The sequence below is a fragment of the Cryptomeria japonica genome, chromosome 4 (assembly GCF_030272615.1).
Source record: "Cryptomeria japonica chromosome 4, Sugi_1.0, whole genome shotgun sequence".
Lineage (NCBI taxonomy): Eukaryota > Viridiplantae > Streptophyta > Pinopsida > Cupressales > Cupressaceae > Cryptomeria > Cryptomeria japonica.
Genome location: NC_081408.1, coordinates 322,878,059 through 322,897,156, shown reverse-complemented (window position 1 = coordinate 322,897,156; position 19,098 = coordinate 322,878,059).

The following is a 19,098-nucleotide window of genomic DNA, read 5'->3' as shown; positions in this document are numbered from 1 at the left end:
TACCGGTTTGCTGTGATCCTGAGTATTTTTCTTTGTGTTGATTTGTAGTTTCTAGTTCTCTTTCTAAGACTTCTTTTTGTCTCATCAGTTCATTTGAGTCATTCTGAGTATGCATCAGATCTATCTTCAACATGTCATTTTCATAGCTAAGTCTTGTATTCTCATTTGCTACATCAATTAGTCTTCTATTCAATTCTTCTTCATTCTTCTTCCTATCCTCAATCTCTTTGTAAAATCTCATAGTCATATCCTGCATCTCATTTTTTTTTGTCATGTTCTCTTGTTTCAACTTGCTTATCATATCGTTAAGTGATTCCTTTTCATCATTCTCATTTTGCAATTTTTCACAAAGTTCTCTTCTCTTATTTCTTGCAATAGCAAGATTCTCTTGAAGTGCCTGAATGATATCCCGAGCTACCCTTAAATCATCTTCTAGTTTGATATTTTTCAATTTCTCTGCATCATAGTTTGAAAGAGCTCCTTCAAGTTGCTTCATCAGATTTTCCATCTTTACCAGTCAAGATCTTCCTCAAGTTGTTAGACTTCTGAAAATAGAGGACCAAGCTCTGATACCAATTGTTAGGAATCCCACAAATACTGAGAGGGGTGGGTGAATCAGTATCTAACCGGTGAATAGAATTTATTAACTTAAAACATGCAAAACACATTATAACAGTGTACTGATATGCAAGAAATAATGCAATAAACAGAATCAAGAACATCCACATAAAAAGCACACCATAACACAAGGATTTAATGAGGAAACCCGGTGTGGGAAAAACCTCAGTGGGATTTGTGACCCACAATATTCACTCACTGGCCAATAAGAAAATATTACTTACAATAGGGGCCTGCACATGCAACAAGGCCAACTACCTAGAGCTCACTGCTCAATGGGAAGTCTCACTGACTTACAATGAGGATTATACAAATCCAATATCTTGTGTTGCTTTATAATAGCATCTATAATGCCTGATCCAATACCGATTGCTACTTTGCTTCTTACATAAACCCTTAGCCTATATTTCGTATAATAGGTCTGCCTAATATTTTTCCTTATCACTTACATCTCTCATCTCAAATGTCTACAATGATCTCTTTTATATATAAAAGTCATTTTACAATTTGCCAAGTCGGCTTACAAGTTTTTACAATAATAAACAAAATATAATATAACAAAATCCTGTCGGCCTCTGTGCCGGTATACTTCCTTTCTTCTATGTTGGTGCCGATGTCCTAAGTGCCAGTGTAGAGTGTGATCTGTTGATGCCGGTATAATGCCTTTGCTAGTGCCATAGGATTGCAAGGTTGCCATCAATGACAAAACTTTCAATCACATACAATTTCTCATTAGAGTGTGCATATGCCAACAATTAGAAGATCTAGATATGGTTTGTATATTAAATAAGAAATTATATGGACTCAAACAAGTATCCAGAGCGTGGTATGTGAGACTAAACAAATATTTCTTACAAAAAAACTTCAAGAAAGAAATTGCAGACAAAAATATGTATTTTAACGTTGAAAGCATTAAGTTGTTGATTGTTGTTGTTTATATTGATGATGTTATATTTGGAGGAAGTGATCACTTGTGTAAATAATTTCCTGAAGAGATATAAAAAGAATTTGAGATACCTATGTTTGTAGAGATATCATTCTTTCTTGGTTTTCAAGATATCTGATTGGATAATCAAATATTTATTTCTCAAGCTAAGTATGTTAGAGATGTTAAATAAGTTTGATATGGAGAATTGTAAAGTTGTTACTACCCCTTTAGATGTTGGATTCAAATTAGGTAAAGATTATACATCTCTTAATATTTATCAGAACAAGTACAGTTCTATGATTCGAGGACTATTATATCTTACTACTTGTAGACCAGATATTATGTAAGTTGTATGTTTGGCTGCATTATTTCAAGCTAGTTCAAAGTAAAATCATGATCAATAGTGAAGATTATTATAGATATATAAAAGGAACACATGAAGTTGGCCTATGGTACAAGAAGGATAGAGATTTCATGTTAAAATCATATATAGATGTTGATTGGGCCAAAAGTATTGATGATAGGAAAAGTAATAGTGGTAGTGCATTCTTTTTGGGAGATAGATTGGTTTCATGGATCAATAAGAAACAAGAATCAATATCACTATTTACTATAGAAGCTAAATATATAATTGCAAAATCTTGTTGTAATAAAGTTTTGTGGATGAAGAAAACTCTTAAGGGAAACAAAGTGGTATATGGTGAAGCTATTCCTGTTATGTGTGATAATACTAGTGCTATAAAAATTTCCATAGTTATACATTCAAGAACTAAACATATCTCAATCTATTATTGTTTCTTAAAAGAGAAGATTGTAGAGAAAGAAGTCAGATTGGAATACATTTCTATAATAGTGTAAGTAGCAGACATTTTTACTAAGGCATTAGCGGAGGATACTTTTGAATATCTTAGGTAGAAGTTACGGGTTATTGCTGCTCCTTTTTCTAACTAGATTCACTTTTAGCGGTGCATCTTTCCAAGGGGAGACTTGGTGATTATCATTATCTCCTAGACTAATGTTGTTGTTTCTCTCAAGGGGAGAAGTATTGGGAGTTGGTTGGTATGGTTTGCAGTGCCCTTTGTTATTATTTTGAAAGGGGGAGAGAGTTATTGTAATATTAGAGAGAGTTGTGAGATGAATGAGTTGTTGTAAGATTATTATGATCACTGATGTGTTGGTGTTGTCAATAAAAGAACTGTATTGGTGTTATCATCAATGAAAAGGGGGAAATTGTTGGAGTTTGTTGGTAGCATGAGCTTGTATGGTTGTCATTGATGTCAAACCTAGTTATTTGGATGGATGTTGGTCCATATATGCTCTTGGTTGTTGTGAAATTATGTTTTGTGTTGCAATTAATATTTTTGGTGTTGGTTGTGTCATCCTATACTCATGATGGTCTAGAATACTCTGATTCCCTTTGGATAAGTTGTTGGTTGTGTTACGGTTTAGGGGATCATATTGTATAGTTTTGATATGTGTTGGAATATGTGTTGAGATGTTATTTGGGTCTCATCATGGTGTGTGGAGATCCACATTTAGTATTTTGAATTGGAAGAGGTTATGTGGCTGATAGGTTGTTATTCCTACATGTTATGTTTGGTAAAAAATTTAGAGTATGTAACTATGCTAGAATCTTTGTTCCTCCATCGTATGGAAAAAAGGATTCAGACACACAAGGTGAAGTGTACGCAGATGGAGATAGCAAGAAGGATGGGGACCCATCTGGGGACCCTCCTTTTGACCCTAGAGATAAGATGGAATCACGTGATGGGGTCTCAAATGGGGAGGGAATCTTGAAAGAGGGACTTGAGAAGAAAAATAATGTTGTACAGAAGGATCCCTTGAGATCTTGGGCTGGTATTATTGGATCGAGGGATGAAATACATGGGTCAAAATCCACTGGAAAATATTCCTTTCCCTATGTTTCTAACTTATCCAACAAGGCAGTGGGTAATTTTGCTATCTCTATTCCTAACTTTGTCATTGATCATAACATATCGCTAATGGCCTTCACCTTAGCTAGAAAATTTATTGGTCCAAGACCAAATATTGATGTGGTGAGATATTTTGCCGAAAAGAAATGGCGATTGAAAGGCCAAGTTGAAATCTTTGCAATGCCTAAGGGGTTTTCTGCCTTCAACTTCTCGTGCTTGGAATATTTGGAAGGTGTTCTATGTGGATGTCTTTGATGGTTGGGAGATCATCGCTCTCCTTAAGAAGATGGTCCCCTAACCAGGACTTAAATGTTTCCTTTTTTGACTCAGCTCCTATCTAGGTTAGGCTACCTAGTTTTCCAATGGAGTTTTGGTTTGAAGATGTCTTCAAGGGAATTACCAATTCCTTTGGGGATCTTCTTGCCATAGACTCAATGATATTAGCTAGAAAAAGGTTAGTGTGTGCTAGGATCTTTGTTAATGTTAGCTAGAATACTTATCTATCATCACCGATTGATATTTTCTTCAAGCTGGGGAAATGGGAGCAAGCCATAGAGTATGAATCTTTACCCTTTGTTTTCTTCCATTGACAAAAGGTAGGACATTGGGCCAGGGGGTGTCCCAGCATTAAGAGGAATATTCCTAATGGAAAAATCATCTCATAAACATATTTAGAGGGAGAAATAAATAAAGATGATGGTATCTCACAAGGGGAGAAGCAACAGAAAAAAGGGATTCTGGCCCCGACCTCTATAGGCTCTATTGAGGAAAAAATGGTAAACACTGTGGTGCAAGAGATAGTCCCTTTTGTAAATAAACAGGTTCCCTCTATCTCTGAAATGCACATATCGAAAGATCTGAGGGTTGAGGGAATTAAACTACAGGTGATGACTGCTCTGCCATATCTTGAGGCTTGAATCCTATTCCTATTTTTCATCATGAAGGTATTAAAGAGGAAAATAATCTTGAAGAAGGAGAAATTGAAGTTTCTCTAGTTAGTGGAGAAGATCCAATATTGGATAGGAGAATGTATGTGGTCCATGAAACTAACTTATCTCTTAATGGGTTGGATGGTTTGGGATCTCAAGACTCAATCAAGTTGAAGAACCCTAACGCCCTTAAGGAGAATCCCCATACTCCAGGTTATGGTGGGGTAACTGCCAAGATCAAGATGATAAAAGATCTGCATGCAATGAAGAAGATGATGAAGAATCTTTTACAACTGTTGGAAGAAAGAAAAATAAGAAAATGGGTCATAATAGTGGAGTGCAAACTAGAACTAGGGCTATAGTGGATGTTGGATATTCTAAATCTCTATCGGGAAGGAAATTTGCTAGATGGCATAGATAATTTGAAAGAAAACAAAACATTGTTGATGGGAGCCAGTGGACTATTTGGGAAACCTGTTCCCCAAGTAGACAATGAAGTTTATCTTGTGGAATATCAGGGGCCCTAATGGCCTCCACAAACAGGATATTCTTTGGAATCTGGTAAGAGACCATAAGTCAGATGTTGTTTTAATCCAAGAAACTAAGATGATTAAAGATAAATTTGAAAAAATTAACCTTTTAAAATTAGGAGGAGCTATTGGTAGTAGCTCTGATGGTATATCTAGTGGTGTTGCTATCTTCTAGAACAAGAATACCATTAAGGCTGAAGCTATTGTAGTAGATTGTAACTTGATCTCTATTAGATTACACCATAAAAGGGATGAATTTTATTGGGTCTTATCTAATATCTACGCCCCCAATACGAAGGCAGCCAGGTATAAGTTTTGCAAAAATATTGAGAAGGTGAGGGGGTTTTCTGCTCATGAAAGCTAGTTGATTATGGGAGATTTTAATACCCCGCTCTAGGAAGCTAATAAATTAGGGGGATCTCAAGCTCATTTGGACAATAGAATGGATTTTACGGAGTTGATCAATAATATGGCTCTTTTAGATGTTGAGCTGCAAGGGGCTTCCTATACTTGGTCTAACAGGAGGGATGGTGATGAGCTGATCCAGGTAAGGTTGGATAGATCCCTGATTTCTAATGAATGGCTTCCTAAATACCATTGTTCTTTATCCACCATTAACAAAGTTGGGTCGGATCATTTCCCCATCTCCTTCACTGTTGATAATCTCATTAAAAAACATAACTTTCCCTTCAGATTTTAGAAAATGTGGTTATTTCACCCTTCCTTGGGGGAAAACATATTTATATGGTGGAATATTAGTGTGGAGGGAACTATGATGTTTAAAGTGGTTAAATAAATTAAGATTTGTCAAGGGCAATGTTAGATCTTAGAACAAAGAGGTCTTCGGAGACATTTTTGCTACTAAACTTGCTTTATAAATGGATTTAAAACTAGTTCAGGATAGTATTCAGAAATATGGATATAAGTTTGTGTCAAGAGCTAAAGAAAATGAAATCCTTGCTAGATATCATAGTATTATTCTCAATAAGGAAAAATTTTGGAGAGAAAAGTTAAGAGCTTTGTGGCTTTCGATGGGGGATAAAAACACCAAATATTTCCACATGTCTACTATGAAACACAAAGCTGCAAATAGAATATCCCAACTGGTGATAGATGGAAATATCATTAAAAAATAGGATGAGATTGTAGCTGAGGCCATTCAATTTTTTGCTATTCTTTTGACTATTGAGCCTAATCTCTATATGAGAAGTCAGGATTCTTTGCTGGAAAATATTCCAAAAGTTATTGGGGATGATCAAAATAAAAGCTTATCAGCTATTCCTATGGTAGAAGAGATCAAAAAGGCTATCTTTTTCTTTTAGGGAGATAAAGCCCATAGTCCAGATGGGTATCCCATGTTTTTCTTTTAGTCCTTTTGGCACATTGTTGAGAAGGATATTATTAATATTGTCAAAGAATTCTTTGGGTCTAAATCTCTTCTCAAGGAAGTCAACTCAACTTTTCTGGTTCTTATCCCCAAAATATCTAGGGCTGACTCTTTGGACAAATTTAGACCTATTAGTCATTGTAAATCCTTTTACAAGATTATTTCCAATGTTGTCACTTCTACAATGTTGGCAGTTCTCCCCTCCCTCATTTCCCCACAACATAATGGTTTTGTTTCAAGGAGGCAAATCCTGGATTCCATTATTATGGTTCATGAGAATATTCACTCTCTAGATATCTCTAAGAAAGAGGGGTTTCTTATTAAGATAGATCTTGCTAAAGCCTATGACAAGGTTGACTAGTTTTTTCTGAGAAGGATCCTCCAAGATTATGGCTTTGATGACAGAGTTTCTAGTATTATTTGGCAACTTATTTATACTCCTTCTTTCTCTATTATCATTAATGGATCCCCCTCTAGATTTTTCAAGACTTTGAGAGGTTTAAGACAAGGGGATCCCATCTCCCCCATCTTGTTTACTATCATGGCAGAAAGCTTGAGTAGATATCTTCATAAGTTGGCTAGTATAGGGGAAATCACAGGTTTGAGACCCTCTTCTGCCAATCTTGTCTATTCACATCAACAATTTGTGGATGATACCATCCTCATTGGTTCTGCCACTATCAACGAAGCTAGATCTTTCAAAGGTTCTTTATATTTATATACTCAAGCTTCTATTCAAAGTATCAATTGGAATAAAACTTTGGTCTTCTTTATCAATACTCCCCCTCGGAGGCAAAGAAAAATTGCTGACATAATTGGATATATAGTGGAGTCCTTTCCTTAAATTTACTTAGGTCTCCCATTGGGATCATCCCCTCCTGACTCCTTTTGGAGCTCCATTGTGGAAAAGGTTCAATAAGAAAATGGTGGGATGGAAAGGAGCCTTGGTTAGCCAAGCTGGGAAATTGTAGTTGCTGAAATCTCCGCTTCAAAATCTTCTTGTTTACACTTTGAGTCTATTTATGATCCCCTCCAAATATTCTGATGCTATTGAGAAAATTCACAAAATATTCTTATGGTCGAGAGTGGAAGATAGGAAAAGGATTCCTTTGGTTTCTTGGGAGAAGGTTTGTTTACCTAAAGCTTTTGGGGGGTCTAGGCTTAAAGGCTTTTAAACACTTTAATAATGCTTTATTAGCTAAATAGGTTTGGAGGTCTTATGATGAAAGAAAGGAATGGAATTCAATGTGGCTCAATAAATATCTTAATGGTGTTCCTAATATGGTGTCTTTCTTTCATTCCTTCAATATTCCACATGGTTCTTTCATCTGGAGTAGCATTCTCAAGGCTAAAAAGGTGGTTGAAGTTGGAGCTAGTTGGGTTTTAGGTAAGGGTTCTTGTATCATATTTTTGAAAGATGTATGGATTTTTGATGTACCCCTCTATTTGCACCCTGATCTACTACCCTTTGTCAATATTTACAAAGACAGATTTAGCTCTTTTGTCTCTAACTATTGGCAGAATTCTTCTTGGGTTAATCTAGAGGAAATCAACATTGTTTTTTCTCCAATTCAGCAGGCTATGTTGTCCTTGTTTGTTAATCCTTTGGTTGAAGATTATTTTATTTGGAGTTTAACCCAGGATGGATCTTTCTCTATGGCTTCAACTATTAATAGATTGGTTTCTCCCCTGCCCCATCCTTCTGTTTGGGCCAAGGATTGGGTTAAAAACCTCACCCCTAAAGTTAATATTTTCTTCTAGCTTCTACTCCAAAATAAAATCCTTACTACTGACAACTTAAGCAAGAGAGGATTCTTGATCCCAAATAGATGTCATTTGTGTCTCAATGCCAAAGAATTTGTCTCTCACCTTGTGCTTCACTTCCCCTTCATGGTTGAGATTTGGAGTTTGATCTTGAAGAAATGGAAGATAGCTTGGGTGTTTCCGAATAAGGTGGAAGATTTCTTTGTTCAATGGAAGTGTCCCTCTTCCAACTCTTTTATTAAAATTATTTGGTCCCCGTTGTTTCCCTATGTTTCATGGAATCCCTAGAAGGAAAGAAATAACAAAATCTTTAGGGAATCATTTTGTTCAGCTGAGATTGTTCTAGATAAGGTGTGCAGATCAATTAAAGAAAATATGGAGTTAATTTGAAGTGGTATTAACCCCCTTCCTTCCACTTCTATTTCTGAGGAGGATAAGAGGATCTCTATGGAGCGGGGGTTAGAGGATGATATTAGCAAAGTCAAAGAAAATAAATCTAGAGACAATGTTTTCTAGAATTACCCCTCGGAGGGATGGGTGAAAGTTAATTTCGATGGGGCAGCTAAGAGGAACCCTGGTCATGTTGGAGTGGGGAGAGTGGTTAGAGATTCTAGAGGGTTTTGTGTGGTTGTGGTGGCCCTGCCTTTGGGCTTCCAATCCAATCATATAGTTGAAGCAATAGTAGCTATGGAGAGTCTTATAATCATTGAGAAATTGCAATTTAAAAAAGTTTAGATAGAGGGGGATTCCTTAAATATTATCAGTTTTCTATAAGGTTTGGCTAAGCCTTCTTGGAAAATTAAAAAATATTATTATAAGGGCCCTTAAAATTATGGAAGGCTTTGATATGTGTGTTATAGTGCATACCTATAGGGAAGCAAATAAGGTTTTAGACACTTTTGCTAACTTAGGAGTTAAGTTATCGACCCCTTTTATGTGGCAAGGTGAAAACAATATGTCTTTAGAGGCTAAGGAGATATTACTTTTTAATCACATAAACTGAAAGCCTACTCCCTTATTATCTCATGATAGCCCTTAGATCGAGTTGTTTCATTAATGATGGTCAAGATGGTAGGAAGTTTCTAGACTGCATGAGGTGGACTAACCCACATGCTTTGTGGGCAATTATGTGTTTGCTTAGCCTCAACTTTGCTATTCTCCATTGGTTTTATAGTCTATTTTTTATCTGGCGAAGGAGGGGTGGTTGGAACTGCTAAAACCATGGGGGGCAATATTAAGAGGAATGAGTCGATGAGCTGTGAAGGTTGGAAGAAGGAACATAAAGTTTGGAGAAGATTATAGAAAGGGGGGATAACAGGTTATATGGAGAAGCTACATGGGAAAAAGGACCAGGTTTCCAAACTCTTTGTAAAGGGATGGAACAAGAAGAGAGTCACTCTATTTGGGTAGACAGTGAATTTATATGAGAAGTTGGTTGCAGAGGTGACACAACTATTGATGGAAGGGGCCAAATTATTTAGGGAGAAAATTCTCTCACAATGCAGTGAAGACTTTTCCCAAGAATGAAGATGAAAAGGAGAGGCTTGCCAAGCACTACGGGACTTACTCCATTCCCAACTAGGTAAAAAGCTTCTGGCATAAAATGTTGAAAGTGATTATGGAATTTTTTATGGTTGATGGGAGGTTTACTAAATTTTATAGCTACTATTTTGTGTTTTTGGATCATTTTAGATATGGGAACAAGGTTTCCTTTCCCTTTTATCCAGTTTCTTCCATTAATGACTGTTTGGTTGACCACATTAATAACCCTAAGTTGAGCCCTTTGGCTCATCAAGGGTTAATCTTTCTAATTTATGACTATTTGGAAGCTAGGGTTAATAGGGTAAAGTCTAGTCTGGATGATATAGAGGAGGATTATGTCCCTAGTGATGGTTCAGATGATTCTAATTCTAATGTCAAGGTCATCTCCTCTAACCCCCCTAAGAAGATGGTAAGAATCCCTAAAAACAACAATGATATGTCATGGGTGGAGGAAACCTCTAGTTGCAAGGGGAATCCCAAGGGGAAGGGGAAGAAGATTATTTTATTTGATTCTGATACTAGGGATAAGCAACATCCTAAAGTTTCTGAAAACCAGGAATCTAAACCAATGGACTTGGATTCCTAGGACTTACATGACAAGTCTCAAATGATGTTTGATATCTTGGGAGCTGGTAGAAGTTCCTCTATTGATATGTACCAATTCCAATATTGGGCGTTTCATGAAATTAAGACTCTGCATCTTAAGTAGAGAACTTCCTTAGCTAAAATGGAAAGGATTGAAGGGGTTGTGGAGAAAGAGGGTCAACTAAGAACATAGGATTAGGGTAAAGGAAGTGTTTCTGAAAGAAATGAGTGTTCCCTGTGGAAAGAAAATGAAAAAATAATGATTTTGGATTTCCTTAAAAAAAATGGTGAGGCTATGGAGATTTTTAAGTACAGATATGATGAAAAATTTGGGGAGATTAGGCTGAAAAATGCAGAAAATTGAGATTTCCCTCAAGAAGATCATGGAGAAGAGTGTGGCTATGTTGAGAGTGTCCTCTACCAATATGTTGGCTATGGTAGCTAGATTGGAGAAAATGCATAGTGACAAGAGCTTCATGGATTTGGAGATTGATGTTGGGGTCTCTAGCTCCAAGGATATACCTCACACCATGAGGAGGACTAAAAAAAGCACCAAGTTTGTGGAGGTACCTATGCCTGAGGATCTTCTTGACCTCAAGGAAGCTACAAAGACCATGTTAATGCTGGAGAAAGAGGCTACTGATAGTCTCAATATTTTCATGTAGCTAGTTGGTTATTTTTTGTTGCTTCTTTTTGCCAGTATCTTGCTAGATTTTGTTGTCTTTTCCTCTGGTTGTTGTGTTTATGATGTCTTTTTCTCTTGCAACATGTTATGTTTTGTTCTTGTTAATTCTCGTCTAGATGCTTTTCTTATCTATCTATGGAATTGATGTACGGAGTTTTGGGTCCCCTCAAAACCCGTTTTTGTTTAATCAAAAACAAATTTAGAGTATGTATTAGCATGTATGAATAGTTAAATCAATCATTGAAGGATATATTATAATATTTTTTGTTTCCCGCTTTCTCATGGAGTGGACCAAATTGAGTATTTTAAGTCTAGGTGTCTTATTTTGTGTTATATTGTTTATTCTATTTTGGTCAACCCTTAATTAGGATTTCAATGTTGTATCTCATATCTAAGATGTGTGGATGGATACATTGTAGTGTGGATGAGAAGTGAATTGTGTGAGAAGTGTATGTGAATGATTTGCAAGAAGATTTGATTTTGTGTTTGTGTGAAATCCATTTTGAGAAGAGATTTGATGGTGATATATTCTGCAAGACGGTGTGTTTTGATAGTAAAGATTATCATAGATTTTTTCTATGATGTTGGTCACTTGATCCATTTGTTCAAGCACAATTTTATGTTCAGGACAATCCTTATCAATTTCAATTTAGCTATTTCATTCATTGTTGACTGATAGTGAGTCCCTCAACAGTTGCTTGTATCTTGTCTTGAGAAAGTGATCTTCAGTTGAGCATGTCCTATTTGTATCTTGCCTAATGTTGTGTTCCTTAGTTTTGCAAGTCCTTCAAGTATTGATGCTCCTTGGCAGTAAGCCTAAAATGTTGTAAACATTTTTATTCATATTGTGAGTTAGATTCTCACTTTGGTTTTTCCCTATTTGATTTTTCCATGTAATTTTGGTGTTCATGTGTTGATGGTTTATGCTTATGTATTGATGATTAATGTGTTATTGCTAAGTAAATTAGTGTTGTTTATTAATAATCTATTTTGAAGTTTTGGACTAATTCAACCCCCCTCTATCTCTTATTAGGTGTTCAACAATCATTAGGGTTGAGAAGTTGACCGGCCCATTTAAATTAGGTCTTGTTTAAGGAGGATTGGGACACCCCACAAGTACAAAAGTTAGATAAGAGAAGAGCTCAAGTGATATTGGTTAAAGGAAAAAAGGAGGAAAACATTCAAATTTATTGATTTGGATGGAGATATATCATTATCTTTGTTTGAATTCATCCTAAAAGGAATGGATGATCAGGATTGCCTAGGAGAGAATTTGCCAAATATAGGAGAGGAGTGATAATCTATTGAAAGGAATCAAAAGGCAAGTGGCAATGATTGTAAGAGAGCAGAGAGGTGAGTGGTAAAATAGAGAAACATAAATCATTTAATTTCATGTAAAAGATAACTATAAAATAGTTATTTCATCTTTTTACCAAGTTGAAGAGGGAAGGGGTGAATAGAAGAATGGACCAATTTTTTTATTTGACTATAGAAGGATAATTATATAATTAAATAATCAAAATTTTATTTAATTATTGTTAGAGAAAGGGGAAAATTATTAAGTCAATTAAATAATTAAAAATTACTTAATTAATGAAGAGTATTAATGAACAAAAGAAGGGTTAATTTTTGGTGTCTACAACTACTCTTAAGGAGGGTTGGTCTAATATAAATCCAAGCATTTCCTTCTTTAGGTTTTTGGTAGTGAGTCTTGGGCATTCATATTAGATGTTCAACGTAAGCTAATGGAGTAGAAGATGCACCCATAAATTTTTTTTGTCCATTGTGATGATATGAAGTCTTGTTGGCTATTTTTCCCACCACTATAGAAGTCTACTTTCACAAAGATGTCTAGTTCGATGAGGCTTTACCATATATAGATTTTGCATCCACTTCTTCATCCTCACTACCTAATCTATCTTCTTCATCTCATTTAGTTATCTATGTAGTGATAGAAGAGACTTATGGTTGTATACCACCACTTCTACCTCCTACTACTCATGTTTTTCCTTGATGGGACCATAACATTGTTCAAGAGGCTAAATCTTTAGTTGGTGATTTAATGATTTCTCATTACACTTTTTCATAGACATTTGGCACTAGTATTTTGATTCATCCTATATATATTGATCCATAGTTTTTTGTAGAGGCTTCTAGTATTCTAGAGTGGGATAGGAGTATTATTCATTGATGAAGAATCACAAATTGGATTTGGTTTCTCTTCCTAAGGATTATATATGGTTTTATACAAATTGTTGTATTGTGGATAATATGTAGTTGATGGATCCATTCAATGGTCTAATGAATGTCTTGTTGCCAAGTGTTTTTCATAGGTTAAGGTTATTAACTAATTTGAGACATGTGTCCCTATAGCTAAGATAAATTTAACTCACCTTGACATTTCTCTTGTTGAATCTCAATTATGATCTTTTAACTAGATGGATGTGAAGAGTACTTTTTCGCATAATAATATTCATGAGGATCTATATGAAGTATCCTTTAGGATTCATGTAGGACTCTTCATTTTTTGTCAAAATACAACATATTTTAGCAAAAAAATATCTCAAGCTTGGTATGATAATATTGATGATTTCCTTCTTGCATTATGTTTCACCTATCATCACTCTAATCACATAGTGTATTAAGAGACATGGAGATAACCATTTTATAATATTCTTATATGAAAATATTTTTCTCAATACTACCTCCTCATCCCACAATACTCGATTACACTTTTTGGCACATCCTATTTTTTGTTGAATCATACATTTCTTATAAAATATAATGATTTAGGCCTTGAGAGGTCCCAGATGAAGTAATTAATTGAAGAGAGTTAGATCAAATCCTCTTAGATCAAACTCCCTTGGATAGAACCTCTCTACTCTTAAATCATACTTGCAATGGAATCTTTGCCGCACCTATGAAAATGCTAACAAAAACCACTTATACATTAACGTTTTGGAAATTAGATGAATTCCTTTAGAAGTTTTGTTTTGTAAGTATGTAGGCCTTATTATAAAATTTCCAAAAAGTATAATTTTAATATATTTAATTTCATCAATATATTTATTTTTTATTTCTTATGAATGTAATTTTTTCATCAAACATTAAGTATTGTATTTCACACATGTGGAGAACTTTAAAAATTGAAAAAAAAAATGTAGAAAATATATTTTACCTAGGTATTGATATCCTCATTTTTAAAAAAAAAGAAGAAATTAATGTAAATGCATACATAAAAAGTTATGCATCATGGAATAAACCTTTGTCCAAATTACAATTACTCTGGCTTCAAAAATTAACTAAAATGTATGTAACAAATATGAAAAAATATCCATCCACTAGATATTGGTGTTACTGAAGAGGGGAAAATCTAAAGCCTAATGGTTAATGCATAAACCAAGATAAAACATAAATAAAAGCATTCAAGTGCACAAAACAACCACATGTATACCTTAGTTCTTCACTTCTTCCTTCAATTGAGCTTGATGAGGTAGAGGTGCCCTTGTTTCTCTACTTAATTTGCTCCTTTGGTGGTGGATTGTGGATTGCTCTCAACTACACAACAAGATTGGATTTGGATTGGACTTGAATGATGATGATGGATGAGAGGGATTTGGTTTAGATGAGGGAATATTTGAGCAATATGATGATATGATGAATGATTTTGATTCTCAAATGGACATCATGAGAATCTGATGGAAGTCATATATATAAATGAGGGGAAGAGACCTAGATTTATAGATTGGAGGAGGCCAAAATGGAAGGCCAAGATTGATTTTAAAATTAAGGGTTGAGATTGATTTTAAATGGAGGAGAGGATTGAGAGGAAAAAGTGTGTGATTCAAGAGATATGTGATAAAGGCATTTACTATCTCCACACCTCTCAAGGTACATGGGGAAGAACTCCCAGGTCCATTAGGAAGTGAAAAATTAATTAAACATTCATTGGAGAAAGGGGAGAGGAATTAAAAATTCCAAAATAAGAGGATGTGTGGAAAGACTAAATGGATAAATGAACTAAAAATTCCTTGGGAAGAGGAGATATGGGAAGATTCAAAGAATTTTAATTTCTTTGAAAGGAGCTGTTGGTTTCCAAATGGGTTTACACTACAAGAGGTAGAATCCGAGCTGATTCTTCAAATATCTATGGAGAAACCAACTCCAACTATTAAAATCCTCAATAACTTGGACCAACTAACAAGGATTCTACAAATCCTTCTACGCTTTGGGCTCTACATAACCCAAAAGGGTGATCCCTTAGTGCATTTTATGATCTCTGCACCACACTCAAAGATTCACTACAACAAGGCAAATGATCTCATATGAAGGCTCAACAACAGGGAGAATGATCAAGCATGGAAAATCCTTCAGTGATCCTCAACCTAATTAGAGCATGAGATGGGTAGAACACACAATAATAGACATAAATTGAAAAATATTTTGAAAATCAACCAATTTATAGCAAGGATAGATGAACGAAGCACAAAACTAATTGTAAAGACTCAGACCAGCTAATGACCAGTGCCTTATCCATTAGGGGAGTCAAATTCATTAAATATAAAGTGAATTACAGTAGAAATAATCTGATAGCATATTGATCTAAGAATATATTGCCTAACAATACATCTCAACTATAGTCCAAGCCCAAAACTACTTATCAAAATCCCTACACAAGCCCTACCACTCTGCAATTTTGTTTAAGCATTTAATCAACCCCTTGGATCAAAGCATAAACACAAATCACATACATCATAACAATGCAGTGAAGGAAATAAACCCTTGATTTATTTAATTCAAAAGATAAAAAAGTCATACATTGGAGAGAAATAAGCTTGAATTTGATTTTATTTATTCAAATGCTATATCTACCATAAAACAGTATACAATTTAGTCCTTCAAAACCTGCATAAAACATGACACAAGACTCATTCTATTTTGCTTTGCAAAAGAATCTACACTTTTCTCATTTGCATCTAAAACCTGCTAAAGGAACCAAAAAATTCAAAACCCCCTAAGGAGCCATAATTTGAAACCCTGTCTCATGGCCTTGAATTCCCTTTTATAGAAACAAGGGAGACAACAAGCTACGGAACAGAGGAGACACATGTCATTCAAAAATGACCATTTATACCTAATTCTATTACAAAATATTCCTCTGCTGCAAAATATTCTAACTGCATCCAAATATCTGCGATTGCTTCTTTGATACTTCATGCATTTTACCATCCTTGGTGTTGTTAATGAAGATTCGATATGAGCCCACCTTTTTGTTTCTCATGACACACTAGGTTCACTCCCCGAAGAAACAACTACTGCAAGAATACAAAACTTATTGCCAAATGCTTCAATATCATTAGAAAATGTTGGAAATTGACACTCTATTGGTTGATTTCATTATGTTGTCATTGATGGAAACATGGTATTGTGTCCCGGGTTCATGTTTTGATTCTATGGTGTACTGATACGCACTTCACAGATACTTCACTGGCATCGGTACCGGCACCGATAGGGCAAAATAATTTCTTTGGTCATGGGCAATGCAGACCGACATGATTTAGTAAAGGGTATCGGTATTGGAGGCTGACATATCTTGGATCCGGCATCGTTAATTGATTTTAATGTTTATGAATTTATGTTATATGGCTGACATGTAATTTGATATTGTAAATATCTTTGTAAGCCGACATAAGGCATATAAATTTGTATAGGGTATATAAGTTAGTCTGATAGATCATTTTATTAGGAGATCAATCATTATGCAAATATATAATTGGAAGGAGAGAATATAGGAGATGTGAAATATATCAGAGAGATCATGTATGTGAGGAAATTCATGTAAGGGTTATTCTGGTAAAGGGTTTAGGGATTCAGACCAGAACAAACAAAGCTTAAACTGAAACTGTATACTGGCATAGAAGATGCTATCTTAGCAGTTCACACTTATTCGAATTGTAGTCTAGAATTTTATGTAGTCAGTGAGATTCCTTTTGTGATTGAGCAGCGTGCTCTAGGCTATAAGCCTTCTTGCAAGTTTAGGCCCCTCATATTTTGTAATATCTCTTCATATGGCCAGTGGATTGATATTGTGGGTCACAAATCCCACCATTGTTTTTCCTCTTTTAGGTTTTCCATGTATAAATTTATGTGTTATGGTTCTCATCTATGTGATTGGCTTATTCATTGCTTTACTTCTTTTAGTTTTATATGTACCGGTATACCAGTTGGTGTATGCATGTTTTAATAAGGCTAAAAATTATCATTCTGATATAACACTGATTCACTCCCTGCCCCCCCCCTCTCAGTGTTATTGGTTTCCAATAATTGGAATCAGAGCCTTATACCTCAGAGAAAGTTTAACAGCTTGAAGAAGATCTTGAAACCAAAATCCATAGATATGGCCTTGTAGAAATAACTTGAGATGGCACTTGAACATTATGATGTTGAAAGGTTGAAGAACTTAAAGCTATAATATGAATTGAATTCTGCTAAGGAATTAATTCTTGTCCTACAAGAGAGGCTATCATCAGTTCAAGATGGGAGGAAGGAACTTTTGCAAATTCAGGTTGATGAAGAGAAAGATGCACTTAAGGAACAATGTCAAAAATTGAGTTAGGAGAACATTATTATGAAGTGAAATGCAAGTTGTAATTATGAGAATGTCTAAGGAGATTGAGGATAGAAAGAAGAAGGAAGAAAATCTCATTGTATCCATGAAGAACAAATTTGAAGAATGTGGTAGGTTGGTTCATGAGAATGATCTGTTAAAAATTGATTTGATACAATCCTAGAGTAATGAGCAAGAGCTTGAAAGACAAATGATAATTCTGAGAGAAGATCTAACTACTGCAAGTGAGTACAAAGAAAAATTCAAAATTAGCTTAGCAGAGCTAGATGAGTTATTGAAGAGACAGAGGTAGATTGGAGATTCCAGTGGACTTGGATTTGAGAAAGGACAGAGTTTTTGTACTGCTTATGAAGATCAAAACTATAAGGCATCGATAAGGAAATTTAATGCTTATAAATTCAATGGTAGATATTTTATTTGAAATAGAGAAAAACAGAGCCCTGATTCTTCTCCTGGTAAATGTTCTAAATGCAATAAGTTTGGTCATAAAACATAAGATTGTAGAATGAATGTTAAATGCTATGCTTGTGGAAAATTTGGACATATGGCTAATCAGTCCAGGTCAATAAATTTCACTGGTTTTAGCAAAGTAATTCAAAAGAACAATGTTACATGTTATGCATATAATAAGGTTGGACATATTGCTAAGTTTTGTAGAAGAAAAAATCCACTGGTTCGTAATGGAGGATCAAATGAGAAAGGAAAAAAGAAGGTTAGTGAAATCTAGCAAGATCATACTCAGAGATGGGTTAGGAAGACTGAAGGATAATTATCAGATGGGAATGTCTCGATTACTTATCCAGCAGAAGAGGTTGCTCCTGCACCGATAGGTAGCTTATCTGGTAACTAAGGTAGATACCTTAGGAGTAGGCAAAATTCATGAAGATGTTGCATATGCCCTGGAAAGAGGTTCTAGAAGATGTTCCAGATATTGGAGATGATTATCCGGCATGGATATGTTCTGAGTGAGATTCAGTATCTTTCACTAGAAGGCATTTATGTCAATGGAAGATTAGGGTTTTTCTCAAAGGTTAAAAGGTTGAATACACTTTATTGTTAATCACCTTGCATTCAAAGCAATTTTAGAGCGATTAAGAGTGACTAAGTATGATCAAGGCAATTCAAAGCAATTAGATTTCTTCTTGAGCGATCTCATTGATGTCTAAAAGAATTTGTTGGAGGTTTTCACCGAAAGCAATCAAAAGGTATTTATGTTTAAACATGGAAGCGAGATCATCATCTATTCCTATATTTGTTGCAAAAATGGTTGTAGCAGAGGTCAAGGACCGCCCCAGTCCAATTTTCAAGCGGTATCCACATATGGCTACCCTGGAAGATTCAGTTGGAGCTTTTTCTCGCATTCTGGAGGGAGTTGTCTATGTAGAGGATGTTAGGGAATATATTCATTGTCACATCAAGGACTTGGGAACTTCATAAATTAAGGGCATGTATATGAGTGAGCTGATGGGAGAATCTGGAAAGATTAAACTGGAATTCAAGCATATTTAAGACCTAGGGTTTACTGGTATTCTAGAATTTGAGGATGAGATAATTAGATATGTTTTGAG